This window comes from Hylobates moloch, unplaced genomic scaffold, assembly GCF_009828535.3.
Source record: "Hylobates moloch isolate HMO894 unplaced genomic scaffold, HMol_V3 SCAFFOLD_2, whole genome shotgun sequence".
NCBI lineage: Eukaryota > Metazoa > Chordata > Mammalia > Primates > Hylobatidae > Hylobates > Hylobates moloch.
In genome coordinates this window covers 9,880,293-9,897,562 of record NW_026652277.1, presented here as the reverse complement: position 1 = coordinate 9,897,562, position 17,270 = coordinate 9,880,293, and the positions used below count along the sequence as shown (strand labels likewise).

The 17,270-nt window shown below is 34.2% G+C and overlaps 1 pseudogene; it reads right to left on the bottom strand.

The window, feature by feature from the left end:
- Nucleotides 1-13,399: 13,399 nt before the first annotated feature.
- Nucleotides 13,400-13,820, bottom strand: LOC116474515 (elongin-C-like; annotated as a pseudogene).
- Between the last annotated feature and the right edge of the window lie 3,450 nt (nt 13,821-17,270).

The following is a 17,270-nucleotide window of genomic DNA, read 5'->3' as shown; positions in this document are numbered from 1 at the left end:
TCATGTTACTGCACTTTACCCTGGGCAACAGGGTGAGACCCTGACTCTTTAAAAAGAAATTAGAAATAGAACTACCATATAATCCAGCAATCCCACTCCTGGGTACAAATCCAGAAAAAATGAAAACAATGTATCAAAGAGATATCTATACTTTTATGTTTATTACAACACCATTTACAATAGCCAAGATATAGAATCAAAGTGGCCAACAGCAGATGAACAGATTTTTAATAATGTAGTATATATACCCAATCAAAAACTATTCAGCCATAAAAAAAGAATAAAAGCATTTCCTTTGCAACAACATGCAAAACCAGACACCGAATGATAAATACTGCACAATCTCACTTATATGGGGAATCTAAGGTAAAATAAAAACACATTCATATAATAGAAGCAGAGAATAGAGCTGTGGTTAGCAGAGACTGGGGAGGGAAGAGTGGGGAGAGGCTGGCTGATGGGTACAAGTTACAATTAGGAGTAATAGGGCGATTTGGTGTTCTATTGCACAGGAGGTGTCTATTGTTAACAGTAAGGTAATATATATTACAAAATAGCCAGAAGAGAGCATTTGAATGTTCTCACTGCAAAGAAATGATAAATGCATGAGGTGATGCTAATGACATGATTTGATATTATACAACACATATGTGTTAAAACCTCAAAGCATACCCCATAAAATGTTCAATTATAATGTTACTTAAAAATTTAAAATAAATGTTAAAAATAGTTTTTAAAAGGTTTTCTGTTTTAAAACATTTTTAAAATCTCCAAGTAAACATGTTTAAAACTAGATGACCTTATTCTTCAGTGAACTGGTAGCTCCAATCTGAATTTTTCTTTCGTTCTTATCTAGGCTCAGAATTGTTGATATATCTTTGATATATCCTTTTCCACTTTTAATTTCTATCTGAGTCTTAACAGGTTGTAGCTCAGACTGTCTGTGCCTTCAATCTTTTGTGCTGGTAAATATGGTGTTGACAATGATAGATTTCATAGAGACTGGCTAAGAATCTTTAAAGACAGAAGAAATAGAGATAGAGCTACTCATGTTTAAAAGACTGTATCACAACAACCAGCATTTTAGTTCCTACTATGGAATCAAGAACAAAAGTTATGAAAGCTCTCAGACTCCAATCCCTGAAGTTCTATGGACTTTCTGGATACATCATTTGACAAAGACAAATGTCGTTGTTTTTGGTCTGCTTTTTGCTCACCTTCCTATTGCACATTTTATTTTCTATAATTGCACCCTTGGCATTCTGGGTACCTGTCACTGCCTTACTAATAATGAGCCTCCCTTGGCTGTAGAGCTTAATCTTTTTTAAATTCAACTGGCAGTTTGGAGGCTCATGGCATTCATGCCAGCTAAATCAAAGGCTAAACTGGTTGTCTCAAAATACAGTGTAATCATGCCATCTTCTCTGATTGATAATTCTCCACTCTCACTTCTTATAAAAATGATGTTGGCCTGGTTTCTGAGGCCATTAGTAATCTTGTGCTCATAAATCTAACTGATTTATCATTTACATTTCATGCCATTTTATTCTTACTGCTTCTAAGTTGCTACCATTATTTCTAGTTCCAAGGCTTTGCAAGTATATTCTTTTCCATCCTTCTCTTGCCCCTCCTTCTCTCTACCTTTCCCAAAAGCACTTTTATCAAGGGTCCAGTTTGGGTCTTCCCTGCCCCCTGCAATTTCCTTTCCATGTTATATTGAATATACTGACTTCTCTATTTTCCATAGATTTATTTGATATTTATTGAAATTGTTACTTGAATGACTACTTTATTTATTCCATATGAGGCTTAATCAATATGATAAGTGCTTGAAAGGTTTAACACCTTTTTATATGCACCCTGAATTGGCTTAAATGTGGTATTCAGTTATTCCTTAAATAAATAAATAATTGCTAAAGGAAATAGGAACGCTTTTATGCTGTTGGTGGGAGGGTAAATTAGTTCAACCGTTGTGAAAGACAGTGTGGCGATTCCTCAAGGATCTAGAACCAGAAATACCATTTGACCCAGCAATCCCATTAGTAGGTATATACCCAAAGGATTATAAATCATTCTACTATAAAGAAATGCACACTTTTTGTCTATTGCAGCACTATTTACAATAGCAAAGACTTGGAACCAACCCAAATGCCTATCAATGATAGACTGGATAAAGAAAATGTGGCACATATACACCATGGAATACTATGCAGCCATAAAAAAGGATGAGTTCATGTCCTTTGTAGGGACATGGATGAAACTGGAAACCATCATTCTCAGCAAACTAACACAGGAACAGAAAACCAAACACCACATCAGTGAGAGTTGTTCAACGAGAACACATGGACACAGGGAGGGGAACATCACACACTGGGCCTGTCGGGGGTAGGCGGAAGGGGAGGGAGAGCATTAGGAAAATCACCTAACGCGTGCAGGGCTTAAAACCTAGATGACAGGTCGATGGGTGCAGCAAACCACCATGGCACATGTTTACCTATGTAACAAACCTGCACATTCTGCACATGTATCCCAGAATTTAAAGTAAAAAATAAAAAAGTTTATAATAAAATATCCAAAAAATTAATAAAAGCAGAAGATTAAAATGAAAAAAAGAAATAACTTTTAAAAGTTTGAGAACCAGATAAATGAACTCAGTCTTTGATGAAATTAGATTTTTTTTTTTAAATGAAGCAGAGTGTATGACATGAAAAGGAGGGTGAATAACAGAGAAATGACTTCGCACCCAGGGTCACATTTCTATTTTTGAAGCAGGGAGAGATTTAATAGAGATAATCGGGAGTCACAAAATGTTTAAAAGTATGGGAAGTGAAGATCAGAGAAAGTCATTGCTACTTTTTAGGAAATCGGAAAATTGCAGGAATGAGAGAAAATCAGGAATCAACTGACTTCAGCAAAAAAGTGGAGGATTGTAATAGAATACCATGAAACTACCTGCTAAATTTCATGTCTGTAATATGCAAAACACATGTACCTGCAATGGTAATTTTTTTCTCTGCTTCCAAACCTTGAACATGTGGCTTTTATTGGTAGAATCGAAATTAGAACACTGCTCCTAAAGAATTCTGAAACATGCAGTTCCCAGCTGGCTTCTAGCCTTTGGTAGCTGAGGAGAAGACGTAAAAGGAGTGAAAATGAATATGGGTTGCTAATACGTGTGTGTATTAATAGAAGTTAGAGCTATGTGTCCATAGATTAAAGATTCCAAAGAAGTAGAAACAAACCTATGACTCTGAAACCAGCCAGAAATGCTCCAGAAACTGAAAAATTGGAATGCAGTGAGGTGAATTAGGAGACTCAAAAGAGGAAAATGAAAGTCTGTACTTATAGCAGTAAACACCTCAAGTTCCTACTTATATCTCAAACAAAAATGTCACTGCTGGAAACAGGAACCTTTCAGTCTTAAATACTAAATGGTGGCCATGAAACACTTGAGGAATGCTTCAAATCCCCAATACCTAAAAAGGAAAATTCCAGAATAAAGGAACTCCAGTAAGCAGAATAAATCTTAAAAGGAATTTTTTTTTTTTTTTTTTTTTTGAGGTAGAGTCTCACTCTGTCGCCCAGGCTGGAGTGCCAGTGGTGCAATCTCAGCTCACTGCAACCTCCGCCCTCCTGGTTCAGGCAATTCTCCTGCCTCAGCCTCCTGCTTAGGTGGGACTACAGGTGCCTGCCACTATGCCCGGCTAATTTTTTGTATTTTTAGTAGAGATAGGGTTTCACCACATTGGTCAGGCTGGTCTCAAACTCCTAACATCAAATGATCCACCCACCTCGGCCTTCCAAAGTGCTGGGATTATAGGCATAGGCCACCATGCCCAGCCAACAGGAATAACAATTTAAGTACAAACTAAATATGGTAGTAAGGCCAGGTTGTAAGACATAGTAAATAAATTCTTCTTCTGAAATGTAGAAGAAAACAAACAAACAAACAAAGAACCATAGGGGAAAAATAGAAAAATAGGGAATCAATATGAAAGTTTTAACATTTGCTTAATAGAAGTTTTAAAAATGTTCACAGAAAATAGGAGAAAATAATGAAAAATTAGCACATGTATTCTAAAACTGAAAATCATAGAAATCAAGAGACATGATTGCATACCTATTATTTAGAAATACTGAAGTTAATGTCAAAAGAAAATAGCCACCTATGAGTAATAAGAAAGGGAGAGATGAGTTTATAGTCTTTTATTGCTATTTGACTGGCAATTATTACTTTGTAATATTTTAAAAAGAAAAAGTCAAAAAGTTTACTTCCAAGCATATCATCAGGATATATCAGAAAACCATAATAAAAGTCCCAAAACCATCTAAAGGTGATAAAAAGGCTTTATGAATAGAATCGGCCACAAAATAGGCATGGAGCTTTAAACTAGAACATTGGCAGGCAAGAGATAATGTACAATGCTTTAATTTGTCTTGAAATTAATGATTTATTTTTGGGTGAAAGGAAATAATATTAAACCTAGGCTTCTATACCTAGCAAAACTATCAATCAACTGTGACAATAGCAAAAACTGTATTTTCTGACTTTGAGTCTCAAACACCTCATCTCACTTGCACTCTTTGTTCAGAAAGCAACCATACTAAAAAAAAAAAAAAAAGGAGTACGCCAAGATAAAGAAACATATGTGCCTCAGAAATCTGGAATCCAATATAGATGCTAGGTGAAGTCAGCTTCTATATGACCACAAAGGAAATTCCCAGGGTGGTGGGGGGGTGAAAAACATGTAATCATACCATAAAGTAGCCATCTGGAATGGATCAGGAAGTTGCATAGCTCTACACAGGAAGGCTGTGGTAAACAACCAAAACAAACTTTTTAAAAACTCCTACGTGATGTTTTATATTATGGAAAATTTTATTGACAGGTATTTGACAAAACCATCAAAATACGTGAAAAGGTTTAGTAACATAAAAAAATAAGCAAATGTATGAGGCAAGTATTTATTACACTTAAAAGTTGTAATTATATAAGTAGCATAATACAGAAAGAAAACAGAATAGGTTGCTTAATATCCTTATTTGCAATAGGAAGTATGTTGTAAATTATTAAATATTGATTATGATATATGTATTACTTATATATTTGGCAGGTTTATTTTCCCCCAGAAAACACTTAAATGGTCAAAAGTTCTTGTATTTGGGGAATGGAAAGATGAGATAGAGAAGTGAAAATATGGGACTGATTTGTTTTTTATTGTAACATTTTGGTGCTAAATGACTTTTTCCTTTTTTTTTTTTTTTTTTTTTTTTTGAGATGGAGTCTCACTCTGTCACCCAGGCTGGAGTGCAATGGCGCAATCTCAGCTCACTGCAAGCTCCGCCTCCCGGGTTCACGCCATTCTCCTGCCTCAGCCTCTCGAGTAGCTGGGACTACAGGCGCCCGCCACCACGCCCGGTTAATTTTTTGTATTTTTAGTAGAGACAAGGTTTCACCGTGTTAGCCAGGATGGTCTCGATCTCCTGACCTCGTGATCCACCTGCCTTGGCCTCCCAAAGTGCTGGGATTACAGGCGTGAGCCACCGCGCCCGGATGCTAAATGACATTTTAACGTATCTTTATCATTACATTTGTATGTATTGATACTTTGATAAAAGTAAACTTATAGTGAGAAAATAGTGAAACAAGAAGTAAAAATCATATCAAAATATAGAAAACCATAGAGGCAATATAACTTAGAAAGGAAAGAATAAGGAAAACATGATTTGAAGACGTGTTAAAGAAATAGAAGACAACTGGGAAAGGAAGAGGAAGAAAAAGCCTAAGTGTTTGCAGACTGCAGATTCTTAACACTTACCCTTTCAGAATAGAATCAGCCTCTCCATCTAACTTCTCTAATGTCAGATTTCCCAAAGTAATGGTGAACAAAGTCAATGGATTATCTGTAGAGAATTTAGTTTAGAATGTGTGTGTTCAATAGCCATCGTGGAGCAATTCTGATTGCTCTATGATAAATTCTGATTGCTCTTGGTAAAGACTTACTAAGCCATACGCTAGCAAACAATGAATATTGTAATTGGTCTTTTTGGGCATCCTAAACTATTATTTCCTTAGAGAAAGATAGCATTGTACTCCAAAATGGATATACAGTCTATAATGTTCAACTTTTAAAATTTACAGCCAAAGGGAGTGTTTCTTCTTCTAGCTTGTGAGGAAGTTCTCCTTATAAGAAAGAAATGTCTAAATATTTAATATCAGTTAGGTGTAATCCTTCAGTGATTTCCCAGTGCTCATGGGATAGAGACTCCAAAACAGAATGGTCCCCAGGCCCTGTGCAATCTCACCTGTAACTACTCTCTTGGCTTATTGCATGTTTTTCTCTCTAAGCCAGCAATGCTCTTCCTCACTTCAGGGGCTTCTGTTTGTGTATTTTTTTCATTTTTTTTATTTCCATAGGGTTTTGGGGAACAGGTGGTATTTATTACACCAGTAAGTTCTTCAGGGGTGATTTGTGAGATTTTGGTGCATCCATCACCCAAGCAGTATACGCTGAACCCAATTTGTAGTCTTTTATCCCTCACCCTCTTCCCACTCTTTCCCCAAGTCCCCAGATCCATAGTATCATTCTTATGCCTTTGCATCCTCATGGCTTAGCTCCCACTTAGGAGTAGAACATATGATGTTTGGTTTTCCATTCTTGAGTTACTTCACTTAGAATAATAGTCTCCAATCCCATCCAGGTTGCTGCAAATGCCATTAATTCTTTCCTTTTAATAGCTAAGTAGTATTTATATATACATATATTATATATATGTATATATACACACACATACATACACAGACACATAAATATACCATAGTTTCTTTATCTACTTGTTGATTAATGGACATTTGGGCTGGTTCCACATTTTTGCAATTGCAAATTGTGTTACTATAAACATGCATGTGCAAGAATCTTTTTCGTATAATGACTGCTTTTCCTCTGGGTAGATACCCAGTAGTGGAAGTGCTGGATCAAATGGTAGTTCTACTTTTAATTCTTTAAGGAATCTCCATGCTGTTTTTTTATAGTGGTTATACTAGTTTACATTCGACCAGCAGTGTAGGAGTGTTTCCTTCTCACTACATCCACACCATCGATTATTTTGTAATTTTTTTGATTGTGGCCATTCTTCCAGAAGTAAAGTTGTATTGCATTGTGGTTTTGCTTTGCATTTCCCTGATCATTAATGATATTGAGCATTTTTTTTTCCTGTGTTTGTTTGCCATTTGTATATCTTCTTTTGAGAATTGTCTATTCATGTCCTTAGCCCACTTTTTGATGGGATCGTTTTTTTCTTGCTAATTTGTTTTGAGTTTGTTGCAGATTCTGGATATCAGTCATTTTTCACATGTGTAGATTGTGAAGATTTTCTCCCACTCTGTGGGTTGTATGTTTACTCGGCTGACAGCTACTTTTGCTGTGCAAAAGCTTTTTAGTTTATTGTTTCCCTTCTTCTCTGCCTAATTCTTACACATTCTTTTAAAAAAATCTGTTTTAACATTATTTTTTCAGAGAAGACTTCCTATCCCAACTTCCTCACTTCACCACCCCAGATCAGGTCTCTTTAACACATGTTTCTAGAAGTTCCTGCACATTTTCTTCAAAGCACTTAACATAATTTATCATAATACATTTTTATGATTATTTGTTTAATAACTTCCAGGCCAATACACTGTTTTGTTCTACCATTTTATTCTTAGATTCTAGCACAAGAGGTGGCACACAGTAGGTTTTAAATAATATTTTATGGATGAATGAATGAATAAAAAACATATTTGTAATGTTGGAAATTGTGGAATACGATAGGCCTGAGCAAATATATTTTATAATTATTTTATTATTTTAAGTGAATCATTAATCCTAAGATGGATATTTAATTAAAAAAGAATTAATCATAAGATTGAAAAAGATTAAAGAAATCACTCAGTATTTTTTCTTTTCTTATAAGAATTCCTAATCTTCATATTCAAGACACAAAAATAGTGAAATATTTTTACTTTTGAAATAGTAAAAGTACTTCTTATTAATGCAGTTAGCTGCCTTTATGGTCTACCTTGGACTGAAATTCAATGAAAAGATAATAATGGGATTCCAATTAAGGCACTCTAAAGACTATAATAGAAAGTAAAAGCAAATTATTTTACTAAAACCTCAGTGCAATGTTACAATTGATGGTGGACATTAAATGATATTTCTTCTCATAAGAAAAAAATAAAACCTATAAGCCAAGTCTGTTAGCTGTTGATTCTGAAATTACACAGCAATTTTTCAAACATAGTGATTTGAAAACTACTCTGAAATAAATTGGATTTATGGCTTTTGCTACATAGGGTGCTTGAAGAACATTATTATGAACTTGTATATTAGTTTTATTTTCTTAGAATGATACACTACTAAATACTAAAAAGCAGAAAAGGGAAGAGGAGAAAGAAAATGGATACTCTAGGAAATTTTTGAATCCCTAGTTTTTAAAAACAATTTACCAAATTAGAGTTCCATTTATATAATCATCCTTTATTATATAACTGAGTGCATATTGCCTAATTAAAACAAAACAAAAAAAAACTTTGTTAGTAGAAAGGTCCTAGTTGACATTTGCCAACTGTATACATTTTGGTCAATATACTCATTCTATTCAAGATTCAGTTTTCTAATCAGTGAAATAGTGATAAATAGAATCTATCATGAGTAGATTACCTACCTCATGAATTTTTTTTGGTGAAGATTAAATTACATATTAAAGTACTAGACACATAGTAGAGATTAAAATTCTGAAAAACTTTGAAATTATAGTTGCACTTTGAATGTGAAAAGTTAGGAGTAAGAGTTATTTAACCTTTTCATTCCCGAGTGATATAATTTTATAATGTCTTTTTTTCAAAGCTTAAATTTAAAGATTTCTTCAGTCAAACATAATAATAAGGCATTTATTAATTAACTGAAATTTAAATTCAGTTATAAAGCTGAGAACATGCATATTTTTGTTCTACAAACAGTATCTTATTTCAATAGAAGATACACAATGTACCCAATTTTCTGGCTTTCTTGAATACTGTTTTGAAAACGGTTTTAATGCTGTGGTCAATAACAGAAGAAATGGTTTGTCACTAGATGTGTTCAATAGCTACAGGCCATTAAAATTACCCTGATAAAATTCTCCATGGGTGTATAAGGTAATACATTTGTCAGACTGACAGATATAGATATAATTTATAGATTTCTAAGGCAGCAAAGAACGTGCATAAATATAGATCTCTGCAGAAAGAAGACTATACAAGAACCAATGAGCAGATATATTTCCAATAGACTCTTGTAACATTTTGATGTCTTCTTTGCCACATTTAATTTGACAAAGAATTTAAGCTTTCCATGTTTCTCATTGACTTCTAAAATTAACATCAACTTGGAGAAGGCAAAGACATGATAAACAGCATCTGTTCCACAAAGCTGCTTGGTGGATGAAAATCTGAGAAAAGTATGAGACCGGAGACTCTCTAAATAGATATATCAACACGTGCACACACACACACATACACACACACACACACTCATACTAATTTTAAGGCTGATTAAATTCACAAGTCTGTTACAGCTCAGCCACTATTCAAGACAGAAAAGTTTTCTAATTTGTCAAAGTTCATTTTAGCATCTGATAATTGGTTGGATGTAAATATGTAAAGATAGATGTGAGGTCATCAGTCAAATCAATTTGAAAACTTTAACCTGACTGGAGTGAAAAAAGACCTGAGAAATAAAGAAGATATATTTGTGGACAAAAAGCAGAGTGCAGATGAGGCATATATCTAGATAATTTAAGCAAAATCAATTTTTACAACTTAAAAAAATTATCTTGAAATGTCAGATGAAAGTAGGCATTTTAAGGTCTCAGTTATCTAAAGAATTGCTTTAAATTTTTTTCGCTGTGTACATGTTTGTGAGACATAAACCGGCAGAAATCTAAAATTATTCCTTGCACTGTCAGTTGAAGCAAAGAGGAACAGAGCATCTCAACTAAGTCTCCGAAGGTTTCATACCACTTTTATTTATGTTAGAACGCAAATGTACTATGTACCACTTTATCATGAGCACTCATGATAACGCAATGCTACTATTCCAGTGCTCCCCAAATAATATTATGAAAGCAAGCAGAAAGAAGGAAGGAAGGAAGGAGGAGAAGGAGAAGGAAGGAAAAGGAAAGAAAAGGAAGGGAAGGGAAGGGAGGGAAGAAAGGGAGGGAGGGAGGGGAGGAAGGAAGAGAGGGAGGGAGGGAGGGAGGGCAAGCAGGTGGGCCAGAGAGAGGAAAAATATAATGAATCAGTGAAACTGATTTAGTTGGAAGTGAAGCAGCTTTGTGATCAAAATGCTCATAAAAGTTGATTGCTCTTCTGCATTAATCGAGTATCTATTAAATGGAAAGAAGGTTGGGTTTGCTTTTTACTTTTTAATTATTAGAATGTATTCGGGGGCATTGACATTCTAATTACTGAACTCTCCCCTATTTTTACTGTATATATATATTACAAGTCCCCATAATAATATAAATATTGGGAATTTTTAGTAGTTTAAAAGAATAAAATTTTGGAATTATTTGTTTCACATAGACCTAGACATAAGTTAAAAATATATTAGGGTTGTTATGGCAAAGAAAAATTGTATGTGGTATAAGATGATACAAATGAGCAATGAAGGCACGTTTAATATTACACACTGGACAAGGTCTCAGAAAAGGCTTCACAAATCATGACTTTGTCTTGAGAGAGGACTTCATCAAACTGCTCCACAAAAGAAGCACGACTAATACACTCTTCAGTAAAATTGTTATTATTGCACCGACCTATTGATAAATTATTGTTTTCAAAATGTGACATCTAAAAAGAGAAAAACAACAAGTACATGAATTTTACTTAAAATAATTTTTACACTCACATATAAATGCTCATTTAAAAAATAACAGGTGACTGAATTACAGCCGTTATAATCTGAACGTAAAGTATGTTCAGGTGTTGAATTTTTAGAATTTTATTTTTTTTATTTCCATTGATGTCCAAGCTCAGTAAAAGCCTGAACAAGACAATTCCCATAGAATATCAGAAATACAATATGAATTGGCTCTTAAACTAAAAGGGAGACACTTATGCTTTCAACAGGCCAGAATTTAAGTTCCCACCAGAAACAATGAAAAAAAAAACAGATAAAATGTAAGCGTTTTTAAAAAATATTTTAACGAAATTGGACATCAGGCAACAAAAGACAATGATTCATGAGAGACACAAAACTTCATGAGAGGAGTCTTCAGTCTCCACAGCTGATGGCCAAGTGACAGTTTTTGTTATGACATAAGAAGGGGAAGCACTGTAGAGCCCAGGGCTCTCTGAGATAAAGCAAAAATTCTGGTTATGAAAATATCCATAATTCACAAGAAAGAATGGTAATGCTGCACACACAGAGATGTGAAGATCTGCAGTTGATCTCCCTCATGCCTTCAGCTGAGTACTGATCAGTGCATACATTTGGGCACATGTACTGAGGCTGCAAAAAGTATCATTAAAAAGAGAAGAAGGAACAATCCCTGGGGCTCAGTCATGGCTGGTAATCGTTCCTTTTCCCACTAGTTAACATGAGAAACTTCATAATTTAGAGTATTGCACAGAACACTTGGAAGAGCTTTGCCTGGGTGGTGGGGAAATTAACTTCAGACTAAACACTGCTCTGGTCCCACTTAACAAACATGAAAAAGCAAGTCTGGAAAGGATCAATTTCCCAGTAAAACTGAATCACTCTAAAATGCTTAAGAATACTCATTTTGAGACGGAGTCATGCTCTGTCACCCGGGCTGGAGTGGAGTGGCACTATCTCAGCTAACTGCAACCTCTGCCTCCTGGGTTGAAGTGATTCTCCTGTCTCAGGCTGAGTAGCTGGGACTACAGACACGTGCCACCATGCCCGGCTAATTTTTGTGTTTTTAGTAGAGACAGAGTTTCACCATGTTGGCCAGGCTGGCCTCGAACTCCTGACCTCAAGTGATCCGCCCACCTCAGCCTCCCAAAGTGCTGGGATTACAGGCATGAGCCACGACGCCCAGCCAAAAATGCCTAAGAAAACTTATAAGAATACAAAAATATCTAGCACACAATCAGTAAAATTCAATGCTAGACATGCAACTAAGCAGAAAAATATAATTAACAGAAATACTAGCCCATCAAAACCAACTCAGGAAGGACAGGGTGAGGCTGGGCATGGTGGTTCATTCCTGTAATCCCAGTGCTTTCCTGTAATCCCAGTGCTTTGGTAGGCTGAGGTGGGAGGATCACTTGAGCTCAGGATTTTGAGACCAGCCTGGGCAACATAGTGAGACCCTATCTGTACAAAAAATTAAAAATTAACCAGGCATGGTGGCAGGTGCCTGTAGTTCCAGATACTCTGAAGGCTGAGGTAGAGAATTGAGCCCAGGAGCTCCAGGTTGTAGTGAGCTGTGATTGCTCCACTGGCACTTCAGCCTAGGTGACAGAGTGACTCTGTCTCAAAAAAAAAAAAAAAAAAAAAAAAGACACAAGTCTTAAGTAGGTAATGACATTAAAATAGTTATTATTACTATTGGGGCAATTAATAGTATAGCATGCATTGTAGTGGATAAGATTTGTAATTTGAAGATATAGCTATCATAACTGTATAAAATAAAATACAGAAAGAAAAAAAGACTAAAAAATAAACAGAACATCGTGGTCTGTGAGACAACTTCAAGCAGTTTAACTACAATGTATCAGGAAAAAGGAAAGAGGGCTGACCTAGGAAAAATATTTGAAGAAATGGTGCACCAAATTTCCAAAGTTAATAAAAACAATCATCTCCTAGATTGAAAATCTGAATGATTTACCTAACAAAGATCAGAATGACAGCATACTTTTTTTTTTTCAGAAACAATGCCAGAAAGTACAGCCACAAAACTAAATTACTGAAATGACTAAAACAAGCAAAAAAAGATGTCAGCCTAGATTTCCATAACTAATAAATATATCATTTGGAGATAAAGATAAAATAAGTACTTGTTACACATAGAAGAACTAAAAGAAAATAATTTGAGAGGAAAATAATAGATCTTTACAAAGAAATGCGTAGAACCAGAATTGGTCATCACATTGGTAAATATAAATAACTATCTTTATGACTATTATATTTTGTTTTACAAATTGGCATCTTTCTCAGTTTGTAGAAATATTCTTAATTTGTTGATGTAGCAAATAAATTTCAACTTTGCTATGCAAAAAACAAGATAATCTGCTTTGCAATGAACTTTATATAGTTCAACTGCATACAGGCAACATGATCTATATGAAAAAATTACTAACTGAACTACAGGTATCAAATACTGAAAAGAGTGAACAGTTTATTATAATTTATTTTATTTCAGAATCTAGGAAGTTCACATCCATTAACAGTTCTAGTGCAATTTCAGGTGCAATTGGGAGCTCAGGAACCTCGGGGGAGCTGTTAGGGTAGCGAACCTTACACGTAAAATACATGTGCATACTTTTGATAGCACATGTGAAGGTATCTCTCTAAATTTGACCTCATTGGTTTCATTCACAGCAAACTGACCTGGGCCACTCAATGTGGCTTTTATTGTGCTTGATGTTAACGCATGTTCTTTTTTTTACAATAAATTCATGGCCATCAGATGATATCAATTTCACATACATCGCATCAGGGCCTTCACAGCCACCACAGGTTTTCTCCTCTCCATCCATTTTGTTCTTATGAAATTCTACTTTGCTTCCCCAGGAACTTCAGTGGTTTCTCATCAGCCCCACAACCACTGCAGCCCAAATATATGGGCAAATATATTTGGGCAAAAATATTTGGGCAAAAGAACTGAATAGACATCTCATCAAAGAATATATACTGATGGCAGATAAGCATATGAGAAGATGTTCAACATAATATATCATTAGGGATTTGCAGATTAAAATGACAGTGAGATACAATTACAAAAGATCAGAATGGCAAAAATCGGAAACTCTGACAACACCAAATGCTGGTGAGGATGTGGAGCAACAGGAACTCTCACTCACTGCTGGTGGGAATGCAAACTGTGATAGCCACTTCAGAAGACAGTTTTCAGCTTCTCACAAACCTAAACACACTCTTGTCATATGATCCAGTCATTGTGCTCCTTGGTATTTACCCACATGAGTTGAAACCTTATGTCCACACAAAAAACTACACATAAATGTTTACAGCAGGTTTATTCATAATTGCTAAAACTTGGAAGCAAACAAGATCTCCTTCAGTAGGTGGATTAACAAACCGTGATACATCCAGACAATGTAATATTATTCAGTGGTAAAAATAAATGAGCTATCAAGTAATGAAAAGACATGGAGGAATGTCTTAAATGCATATCACTAAGTAAAATCAGATAATCTGAAGAATATATATATTGTATGATTCCAAGTATATGACATTCTGGAAAATGCAGAACTATGGAGATAATATAAACATGTGTGGTTGTAAGGGGGTAGTGTGGAAGGAAGGATGAAGAGACAGAGCACAGAGGATTTTTTAGGGCAGTGGAACTATCCTGTATGATGCTAGTTTGGGGGATCTATGTCATTACATATTTGTCAAATCCATAGAATGTACAGTGAATCCTAATTAAGCTGTGGATATTGGGTAACTACAATGTGTCAATGTAGGCTCATCAATAATAAATGTGTTACCATGTAGGGGATGTTAATAATGAAGCAAGTTATGCACATATGTGGGAGCTCTGCATTTTCTGCTAATATTGCTGTGAACTAAAACTTCTTTAAAAATAAGTCTACTTTTTAAAAAGAGAGAGAATGAACTCTTTAAGTAAAAAAAAAGATAATTATTTCCACTTGTGTTTGTGTATTCAGAAAAAATTAAAAATAAAGATACTTATTTGATTAATAACATATGTATAAGTATATTGACGGTAAGACTAGTTCAAAGAATAGGAAGATAAAAATGGAAGTATGTTGTCCTGGGATTGTTACATGTAAAGTGATATGATATAACATGAATGTAGAATGTGAGGAATGAATTACCTATTATACAAATCCAAAAGTAACCACTAACATAACACAGCAAAGAGTTGTAGCTAATGTGGCAACAAGTGAAATGAAATGCAATTACAAAAAATATTCAATTAATTCAAAGGAAGGCCAACAGAAAAGAAAAAAAAGAGATGACAAATTAAAACCAACAGAAAAAAGTAATTCCAACTTTATCAATAATTATATGATGCACTCTCTATACCCCAACTAAAGGGCAGAAACTGTCATATAGCATAAAAAGCAAGTCCTCATTAAAAACTGACTTTACATATAAAGGTATGAATAGGTTGAAAGTAAAAGGGTAAGAAAAAATATACCAAAAAATTACCTATGAAGAGAAAGCAGGGATGGTTCTATTAATATCAGAGAAATAAATTTCAGAGTAATTCAAGGATAAATTTCAAAATGATGAAGGTGTCGATTCATTTAAAGGACAAAATAATTCTAAATGGTTATGCACCTAATAACAGAGTTTTACAAGTCATTCAGTAAAAACTGATAAAACTACAAGGAGAAGTAGAAAAATATACAATTAAAGTCAGGGATTTTAATATCCCACTCTCAATATTTGATAGAATTAAGTATGCAAGATATAGGTGAGAATAATGGAGGCTCAAACAACATTCAACCAAGTTGACCCAGTTGACACTTTCAGAATATTCCACCCCAAAATAACAGAATACAGGAATCAGTATCTTCTTCCAAATATTAGCAGAACAATTACTAAAAACAAAATAGTCTAGGCCAGAAGACAAGTCTCAGTAAACATAAGGTACTCAAGTCAGACAAAATATATTATCGGACCACAATGAAATTAAACAAGAAATTTAAAAAAAAAAAAAAAAAACTTGAAAACCCCAAATGTTTGGAAGCTAAATATCATACTTCTAAATAATTTAAATGTAAATTAAAAAACAAAAATAGAGATTAGAAAGTATTTTGAAGTCAATACAAATGGAAACAAAACACGTAGGAAAAAAAAGTTTCAAAGCAATATTCTCAGTTTCTACCTAAGGACAAATTGGAACTAAAAGCCAACGTAAATTATATCCAAAATAAGGAGAAGGAAATAGTCAATATAGAGCAGAAGTTAATTAAATAGAAAACAGCAAAACAATAAAGAAAATATATGAAACCAAAAGGTAGCTCTTTGATAACAGCAACAAAAATGATTAACTTCTCTGCAGGAACACAGAGAGAATAGACAAATTAACAGTATCAGGAATAAGAGTAGTTCCATCACCACAGAGCTGATAGATATATTTAAAAAAAAGATAATTATTAAATATTATGAACAACTTCATGTTAGAGTTGTTCTTTCATAACATAGATGAGAAAATTTCTTGAAAGTCTTAAACTACAAAAGCTTTATCAAGAGATAGAGATCCACAACAGCCCCTATGTATATTAAAGAAGTTAAATTTGTACTTCAAAACCTTTTCAACAACAAAAACAAAATTCGAGACTCAGATGGTTGCACTTTTGAATGCTACTGAACTTTTAGGTAAAAGACCAATTCTGCACAAACCCTCCCCGAAAACTGAGACACAGTATTTCTGAATTTATTCAATAAAGCCAGCATTACTCTGAGACACAAAGCATATCAATAGAAAAAAAAGTGCAGACAAGTATCTCTCATGAACACAGATGCAAAAATTCTAAACAAAATCATAGTGTATCAAATCAAACAATAAGTCAAAATGGTAACACATCATGACCAGGTAGGATGTATAAATAATATAAATACACTAAAAAAAAATCTATTAATGTATTCACCATGTTAACAGATTAAGAAGGAACATCCATGTAAATATTTCAAGAGATGAGAGAAATCATTTGACAAAATCCAATGTCTGCTTTTCATAAAAACTCTCAGCAAATGAAGAGTAGTAGAATTTTTTAATCTAATAAAGACAATCTATAAAAAATATACTCCTATCAATACACTTAATAGTGAAAGACTAAATGCTTATTTTCTAACATCAGGAACAAGGAACTCTCACCAATTCTCATTCCAGCCAGTACAATCAGACAAGAAGAAAAATTGAAGATATCCAGTTTGAGAGGGGGAAAAGCTACAAGACTTAAGTGTATTTATCACGGTCACAATATAGAACATGGATATACATAATTAATTGTATTTATATATACTAGCAACAAAGACTTGGAAATCAAAGTAAAAAATACT